At 38.5% G+C, this 9548-nt stretch overlaps 1 protein-coding gene across 27 annotated transcripts in view; it reads right to left on the bottom strand.

Annotated features, from left to right (window-relative positions):
• The window catches only part of LOC135605148 (uncharacterized), a 28679-nt gene extending 28202 nt beyond the window's left edge, over positions 1 to 477 (bottom strand). For 15 of the 27 annotated variants that reach the window (XR_010484347.1, XR_010484348.1, XR_010484344.1 and 12 more), the window contains exon 1: positions 208 to 475. The gene's annotated coding sequence lies outside the window, so the exon portion shown is untranslated. Of the gene's footprint in view, positions 1 to 207 lie in introns of all 27 variants that reach the window. The other 12 variants (XR_010484349.1, XR_010484350.1, XR_010484351.1 and 9 more) reach the window with 7 other exon arrangements.
• Positions 478 to 9548: the final 9071 nt, after the last annotated feature.

Consider the following 9548-nt stretch of genomic DNA (forward strand, 5'->3'; position numbering starts at 1 on the left):
ACGCTTCCGATCCGCAGCGATTGAAAATAGATCACCCGATTCGTTCAAGACCAATGTCCAAGTCCCCGAAAACGAAAGCCACATGAACAAAAGGCTTTTGATACACCCCGCATGGAAAGTAGATCAGTTCCAAGTGCCGAGAACAGAACATCCAATTCGTAAACGAAATCAACGATTAAGGGATGGCTGAGGATTTGGATGCACCACCTATCGGAAACAGATTATCCAATCCGAAAACGAAATCAACGATTAAGGGATGGCTGAGGATTTGGATGCACCACCTATCGGAAACAGATCATCCAATCCGAAAACGAAATCAACGATCGATGGATCGTCCAATCCGAAAATCGATTACGGATGGCTGAGGATCCACTTAAAGGACACCGCAGACGCGTAACCACGCATGCCAACAACCAAAACAACGATCGCAAAAGTAGGGGGCAGGGAGACCGTCCTTTATCGGGTTGCGGTGAGGCAGCCAACGATCTAGATCAGAGAATAAAAGAAAGAAGCAACGGCTGAGATGGATCCTTCTTAGTTGTGGCCGACAAGGATGGGTCCGTGGAACGGTCGGTGTTGGGTAGACGTTTGCGTTGGATATACGCAATTGCCGACGCCGAAGGTGGACGAAGGTTCCCGAGTCCCGGACGCATCCTCGAGGCACTCCGTTGATTTCGTGACCCGAAACGCTGCTTGCCATAAGAAATAATAATAATAATAATAATATAATAAATAAATAAATAAATAAATATCAGAATTCTTCTGTGGAAACGAGATAAGGGTGGATAAAGCTTCCGTTCGTCACGTGCTGCGGTGTGTTTTGTTGACCGGAAACGTAGCCACAAACTTTGACCTCCGGACAAGGTGGTCAAGTTTCATCATAACTTTGTGAACTCCGTCTTAAAAAACTAAAAATAAAAAATAAAAAGAAGGATACAATCGGAACCCAAGCTGACCACCAACCGGAAATGGTAGACAAAGAGATAAATAGTGTTTAATTAATAGACAAATTTTATAAAGTTTAAAATAAATAAATACCAACAATCTAATCATTGGCGAGCGTTATTTTTTCTGAAAATGAAAATGTGCTGAATCTAAATTGAGTTACAAACTGTTCATCGGTAAAAAGAAACTTATGTTATAACCAGTGTATTATATATACCGTTCGATAAACTAAGAATGTCAATAAAAATTAATTATACTTTTATATATATATATATGATCGCAAAGAAAAGCGTTTAAGAACCAAAGATATTTGTTGGAGTCTTTAACAAAATATACAAAATATGTAAGATGAAAAAAATTAAATTTGATATAAATATTGGATAGAGTCAGTTTTATCATCATCAAGAGTTTTCGAAGTATCATGTGGGCCTTCGCCAGAATAACGACCTTCCAACCTTAAAGACGAAGATTATATGCAGGAAGTGTAAGCATAAAATCTATAATTATGTTATATCTGAAATACAAAAATAACTTATATACCAGGATTGAAATCAAGTATATAGATCTAATTATTACGATGCGTACCTTCTGATGCCATCTCTTTAGATATCTTGTTTGATCTGCTAAGCAACGTCTTTGATCCAAAATTGTTGTAGGCACCGATCCAAGATTGCTGCAGGCACCGCAAGGAATAGATCCAAAATAAATAAAATAAAATTTGTTTAAAAATAATTTTACCTAATTGGATTCCAAAAAATTTTTTTTGAAAAGTATTTTATACATGACCATGTTTTAAAATAAGTTAATAAGTCCAATAAATACAATAATACTATACTAAGTCCAACTATCAATGCGAGTCATAGCGATTGTATTTCATCAATGTCATACTCCCTTCTATGTACCACAACATTGTTAATCTTTCCTAATATAGTTCATAATGACCCTTGTAATTTGTCTTGTCAAGATAATCCTGTTATTACATTCAACCATAATATGCATAAACATAAATGTAAACAGGATAGCAGAAACAAATAACTTTAATTAAGCAAGAAGAATGTCAATAATAGCATCCACATAAACATGCATCACCATATCCTTTATGACTTGCTCACAAGTCTCATTCTAAGAACATGTTCTTTGAATATTTTACATTGTAAGGCTTTTGTCAGTGGATCAGCAATCATCATAGTGGTGCTCAAGTTCTCAATTGACACTTGCTGTTTCTGGACTCTTTCTCTAACTACCAAGTAATTTATCTCAATGTGCTTGGAACCACTAGAGTACTTGCCATTCTTAGAGAAGAAAATTGCTGCAGTGTTATCACAAAATATCTTCAGCAGCCTGGCAATTGAGTCGACCATACCAAGTCCCGAGATGAAATTTTATAGCCATAAAGCTTGATTTGTGGCCTCAAAGCATGCCACAAATTCAGCTTCCATTGTTGATGATGCAATAAGCGATTGTTTTACACTTTTCCAAGAAATTACCCCACCAGCTAACATAAATACAAATCCTGAAGTGGACTTCCTACTATCGAGGCAATTTACAAAATCAGCATCTGAATATCCCATCACTTCAAGCTGATCTGATCTCCTGTATGTGAGCATATAATCTTTTGTCCCTTACAGATATCTCATTACTTTCTTTGCAGCTTTCCAATGTTCCATTCTTGGGTTGCTTTGGTATCTTCCCAACATTACAACTACAAAACTGATATATGGTCATGTATAGGTTTGAGCATATAACAGACCTCTAACTATGCACTCATAAGGAATATTCTTCATTTGATTCTTTTCTAAGTCATTTCTTGGGCACTGGTTTTGACTGAATTTTTCACCTCTAGTAATAGGTACATCATTGGCTGAGCAAAGCTGCATATTAAATCTTTCCAAGATACGATCAATATATCCTTTCTGAGACAATCCTAATAATCCTTGAGATCTATGTCTGAATATCTCAATGCCAATAACATAGGCTACCTCATTCATATCAACCATCTTAAAGTTCTTGTTGAGAAATATCTTAGTTTCATGCAATAAACCAAGATCACTACTGGCAAATAAAATATCATCCACATATAAGACCAATATAGTAAACTTGCTCCCACTTACCTTCAGATATATATACACTGAACAATAGTGTTTTTCTTAAATCCGAAGGAAATAATGGTATTATGAAATTTTATATACCATTGTCTGGAAGCTTGTTTAAGGTCATAAATGAATTTCTTAAGTTTACAAGCCCAATTTTCTTTTCCCTTTTTAATGAATCCTTCAGGTTGTTCCATATATATTTCCTCATCTAGATCCCCATTCAAAAATGTTGTTTTCACATCCATCTGATGTAACTCAAGATCATAATGAGCTACCAATGCCATGATGATTCTTAATGAGTCCTTTCTTGAAATTGGAGAAAAAGTCTCATTATAGTCTATGCCTTCCTTCTGAGAAAAACCTTTGGCTACAAGTCTGGCTTTATATCGTTCGATATTGCCCGTTGAGTCACGTTTTGTCTTAAAGACCCATTTACAACCAACTCTTTTACAATCATTGAGCAATTCAACAAGATCCCTAACACCATTATGGACCATTGATTTTAACTCTTCTTTCATTGCATCATACCATTTTTCAGAATCGTTACTTTCTATGGCTTGTGAAAATGATAAGGGGTCTCTTTTTATTCCTATATCATAATCTGATTCTTGTAGATATACCACATAATCATCAGAAATGACATGTTTTCTTTTCCTTTAAGATCTTCTCAAATCTGCCAATTGTGATTGTTCTACAAGATCATCAGTGGCGATATCAACATCATGTGAGAGTTCTTCGATGTTATTTTGTTGTTCACCCTCATCAATACTCTCATTGATTTGAGGAACAACAATCTCTCGAATAAGAGATGATAAGGGAGAATTAACCTGAATCTCCTCGATATCAGAATTAAACTTTCGAGATTTTTCACTCCCATTGATTTCGTCATTTTCTAAGAATTTTGCATTACCAGATTCTACTATTCTCATACTATGATTAGGGCAATAAAATCTGTATCCCTTGGATTTTTCTGGATAACCAATAAAATATCATGAAATAGTTCTTGGATCTAATTTCTTTTCATGTGGATTAAATACTCTTATCTCTGTAGGACACCCCCAAATATGTAAATGTCTTAGACTGGGCTTCCTACCAGTCCATAACTCAAATGGAGTCGATGAAACTAACTTACTAGGAATCCTGTTCAAGATGTACATAGCTGTCCTAAGAGCTTCACCCCACATCGACTCAAGTATAGAGGAATAACTCATCATGCTCCTAACCATATCCATTAGAGTATGATTTCGCCTTTCAGCAACATCGTTCTACTGTGGCACACCTAGTAATGCATATTGAGCACAAATACCCCGTTGTTCTAGGAATCTAGCAAAATGGTCAATATTCTGACTAGATCCATCATATCTGCTATAAAATTCACCACCTCTGTCAGATATGATAATTTTAACTTTTTTATCTAATTGTCTCTCAACCTCATTTATATATACTTCAAGAGTATCAATGACTTGAGACTTTTCATGTATTAGATAAACATAGTCATATCTGGACAGATCATTTATAAATGTGATGAAATATTTTTCTCCACTAAAATAAGGAATATGGAGTGGTCCGTAGATATCAGTATGAATAATCTCAAGGAGTTCTTTACTTCTTGTGGCATTTTTCTTTATATGTTTAGTTTGCTTTCCCTTAATGCAATATATACAAACATCAAAATCAGTGAAGTCTAAATGTTCCAAAATATTATCCTTCACTAATCTTTCAATTCTTTCCTTGGAGATATGCCCCAATCGTCTATGCCGCAATATAGAAGATCTTTCATTATTGAAACTACGTTTCAATCCAACATTTGATTGTAGGCGCAAAGGAATATTTAAAGGTTATTGAAGACAGATTTAAATCTGCTGATAACTCATTGGCTGACACATTAATGAAAGAACTGACTACAGCTCAGTATGATGGCACTCGAGGAATTCAGGATCATATCCTCAATATGGCTGACAAAGCTGCAAAACTTAAAACATTATGCATGAATGTGTTGTCTGGATCCTGGGCCTCTACCCCTACCAGCACAATCTCCACTATGCACTACTTCCTTCATGACAACTTGAATGGCAACACTATGGCATATTCTTCAAGAGTACCCACCTTCGCATCCTCTTGCCCTATGCCAATACCTTTTGAACCCAACTTCGTCTCCGCATGTTGAATCGCCTTAGTTCCTCCCTCAAATGCTTCTTCGAGATAAGATGCATGTGCCTAGAAGCTCCCTTCATCTTTGGCACCATGCAAGATGAGTTTGATTCATTAGAATGAAGGACCCATGGAACAACATGATCCTGCTCTTACCTCTATAAGAGTTCATGTCCTTGACCTCTGTCCAAGGAAAGTTTTGTGCCCCCGCTCCATGTTCCATCTTCTATGTCGGCTCTCTTAATACGGCTTGGGTACTTCGCCAAGTTATACCCAAGTTGCTTCGCTCCTGTTTTGCATTTAGTTAACGATGGCCCTCACACCCACCATTCCATGGGTCAGCCCTATCTTGAGTTTGATCTCCATATCGACTCCAAGTGTGCCTTCATTTGTATTGCTTTGGGTCGCTCCCCTACTTGATCTCGCAATGCATCCACTAATGCATTCTCTCAAGCAAGATCATGCGACGACTCCTAGTCACTCGCTCGGTCCATTGAGCTTCATGGAGTTGTTATTTTTTGAGGTACTCCTCAAAATGTGTGGTCTGTTACACATGATTCTCCCTCTAGAAAACTGGGACTTATCCCTCCTAGATATCTATCCCATTGGAGCAAAATCTCTCATCGTTTCGGAGACCACCATCCCCTTGGACTACTCCAATTTGCTGAACAAACTGTGCCTTGTTCTGCCTCCTGCAAACGCACTTATTAGATTGTGACTCCACGTAAATACAGCCCCCGCTACACCACTCAAGGCCTAGCAACATGTTGAACTCGCTGCACACTTTAGCCTCCTACAGATGTAACCTTATCATGCTGAAGAGAAAGTTCCAATACTTCATGGTGCCAGTTCTGGTCGCCTTGGGATGGCCGTGAACATTCTATCATCCGCATACAAGTCCTTGCATGTGTACTGAATTCTTTGAGTTAGTAATTCCCCTCACCTATGTGAGATTTGTACAACTCTTTCGGTAACTGAGCAACTCATCCCAACTTGTATGCTCTCATCCTTTACCAAGCATCTCGCTCGCCTTGAGCACCATCAAGTGTTGTAGTCAACCTCAAGCCATAGCTCAAACTCAGCCATCCCAACCTTTGTGCGCTATGCATTCTTCCAAACTTGCTTGTTCTTGTGGTGTCTCTTGCACGAAGGGTTGGCCATTTCTCTGAATGCCAATCTCAGATACCCGCTCCTCCGAGTGACTCCTTTTCCCTACATCTCCATGCCCGCTTTCCCCCAAACGGTCGCTTGTGCTGACTGCCCTCAATGCTGTCCTACTAGGTCCCCCACGTTTGCACGTCAAGTGTTTCTATGAGTACTTGTCCTACTCTGGCAAAATTAGCTAAGTCTGTCACAGACTTAGCTAATTTTGCCTAAGTCATGTGGTACCCTTGCGTGTTCATCCATAAAGGTCAGCCTCCCCAAAACCTCCCATGGTCCCTTAGGACCTACAAAAGAGAAAACAGGTTAGAGAAAGTACCTCACTCAAGATCCACAAGCAAACATTTCTGAAAACACTTCATAGACTATGCAAATTACAAACAAACTTTACAAGCTCTGAACGGTTGCATAAATAAGGGTCAAAATGGTCTACTATAGACCGAATATCTCTCACAAAGTGTCCACATGATACAACCTATATTTATAAGCCTAAGAAAGCTACCAAACCTAACTAAAATGGGGTTGTTAAGCCTTCGATCGTCCCTCTACATGCTGTGCAAAGCATGAACAAACCAAAAGACACAGACATATATAAGTATTACATTAGACATCCTGTTTAGAACTTTGTCCATAACACTACGGCCCTACCTGCGGGCGCCGCTACAAGGGGCCCACCTACATGCGGCCGACTTTGCGGCTGCCGCTGCAGGTGGCCTACCTGTACGTAAATGTCAGCGCTGCCATCTATGATGTCAGTACAAGTAGCAATAGTTGCTGCCCTTTCTCGCTTTTACGTCAATGATTTTGACGTCAAAAGCTTCTCCATAACATAACACATGCAGTTCATAACCAATCTTTTGCACGAACAATCTAGCTCTAATACTACTGTTAGAAAATCTAGGGAGCGTCATCACATGTATAGCAGAAGAACAGAAAACAAAATCCCCAATTCCCAAAGATATGTTCGTCTTCATATGAAGATTGGTGAACAAAATCCACAAAATTAAAAACCACATGTGAGATAGATTGTGTTGCCTAGGGAGATTGTATATCCCTAAATTCTTATAGATCTCTAGGAAAGGGTGAAAGAGGTCAAGCGCCCTCCTCTCTAGCGGTGATCCACGTAGTAGGGCTGTGATGACACTCCTCAAAACTCCAGGCCTGCTTTGAGGTGGAGATGGGGAGGAGAATAGTAGAGGAAGCAAAAAGCTCTAGCTTATGAACTATTGAATCTCCTTTATTTATAGAGGTCCCTTGTCAACTTAACCCTAATGGATCCTCCCCTTATTGGGTGTTCGATCTCCATCCAACTACCCAAACCTCTTAGATTAGTGAATCTCTATCCAATAATCTCTCATAGGTTCTTATTGGATCTCATCTATAGGATCCAATAATTCAAGGGCTTATTGGATATCCAATAAGATAGGGGGCTCTGACGGATATCTCATATCTGAACTGTTAGGATCAAGAGCGACACTAAGAGAGGGGGGGGGAGTAAATTAGTGCAGCGAAGAAAAGCATTAATTCTAAAAAATATTTGTTTCGATTCAATCCTTTTCGGAGAGAAATTGAACTTGAAAGCTTTCGTAAAAGTGCAAAGAGAAGATTAAAAAAGTTTGCAGTAATGCAAATTGCACAAATGAAAAGTAAAACAGAATTTAGAGTGGTTTGGTCGTTGTGACCTACATCCACTTTCGGATTCCTCCTCCGTTGAGGTCATTGGCGTCCACTAATGGCCTTCCTTCAATAGGCGAAGACCAACCACCTCTTTATAGTGCTTTCTCCTTTTCACGGGTTTAGGATAAAACCCTTACAAGTCTCACACCTTTCTTGAATGATCTCAATACTTAGAAAGGGAGGAGGACTCTAGCACTTTTACAACTTTTTGACACTTCAAAGACTCCAGATTATGCCAATACTTTTGTGCCCTTTCATACAGAAAAGGATGAGATTTTTATAGGCCTCAATGGCTTCAAAATTGGAGCTAAAAAATGTCACATCCCCGGATTTCGGGGTACTGTCTGACACTAGGTGGTACCACCACCTGATAGAGCTCGAAGACCGAGCTCTAGTGGTACCACCACCTGACAGGGGCAGTACCATCGCTAGCGGTATTAACTGCTGGTGGTACCACCGCCCAGACCACCTGGGAGATTGGGTCACCAAGCGGTGCCACCATAGGCCATTTTTTCAAGGGCTGAATAGGCTGTTCAGTCCAACCCAATTTAGCCCTATTAAGGGCCCAATTGGCCCCTAATTAAGTTAGTAGGATTACCTCCTAATTCTAACTCAATCTACTATCTAACTATATTAACTAAGACATAATTAAAGAACTCTTGTTCTGGTACGTCAATTGCTCTTTCGGCGCTCTTCTGACGTACTCTCGACAATGTTCCGATGAACTCTCGGCAAGCTCCCAAACTTTACAATGAACTTCTTGGCAAGTTTTGACGAGCTTCTTTGGCAAGCTCTTGGACTTCTCGGTTGGTTCCGGCAGAACTTCTGACGAATGTCCGGACATCCGACAAACTCTTGAACTCCCAATGAAGTCTCGATCTTGACTCCAGCATAACACATGCTTTATTTCTTACTACTGTCGTAGTTAATCCTGCATATTTTTCTCAACATATAGATTATATCAAATAATTTATAATTGATTTCATCAAAAACTCCGAGATTCAATAATCTCCCCCTTTTTGATGATGATAATCAATTGATGGCAGAGTTTACCTTAACTCCCCCTATCTATATGCTATACTTGAGAAAAGACATTCTTGAATTCAAGGCCTTTGAATTCAAGTATCAAACTGATAAGTTAAATTCATTTATACTTATCAATATGCACATCATGAAACTTATTAAGATTTACTAATTCTAAATATGATACCACGTATTTGTCAAAATGATGTCAAGGCATAACCTCCATTTTCAAATCCAATAATAACCATCATTATTTACAAAATTAGAATATGAATTTTAACAAGATGATAATTCTTGATAAAAGATAACAATACATTAATCCATGGAAAGATATCAATTGTAAATAGCAAGTTAAGCTTATGATATCTTAACATAATGAAAGACATTTATCAAGTATCTACAATACAATACATTTTACACATTGTTTAATATGTCAAGTTGTCATCAATTTGCTATATTTCTCCCTCTTTGTCATCAACAAAAAGGAGAGCAAGTGTG

This window comes from Musa acuminata, chromosome BXJ2-2 (assembly GCF_036884655.1).
Source record: "Musa acuminata AAA Group cultivar baxijiao chromosome BXJ2-2, Cavendish_Baxijiao_AAA, whole genome shotgun sequence".
Lineage (NCBI taxonomy): Eukaryota > Viridiplantae > Streptophyta > Magnoliopsida > Zingiberales > Musaceae > Musa > Musa acuminata.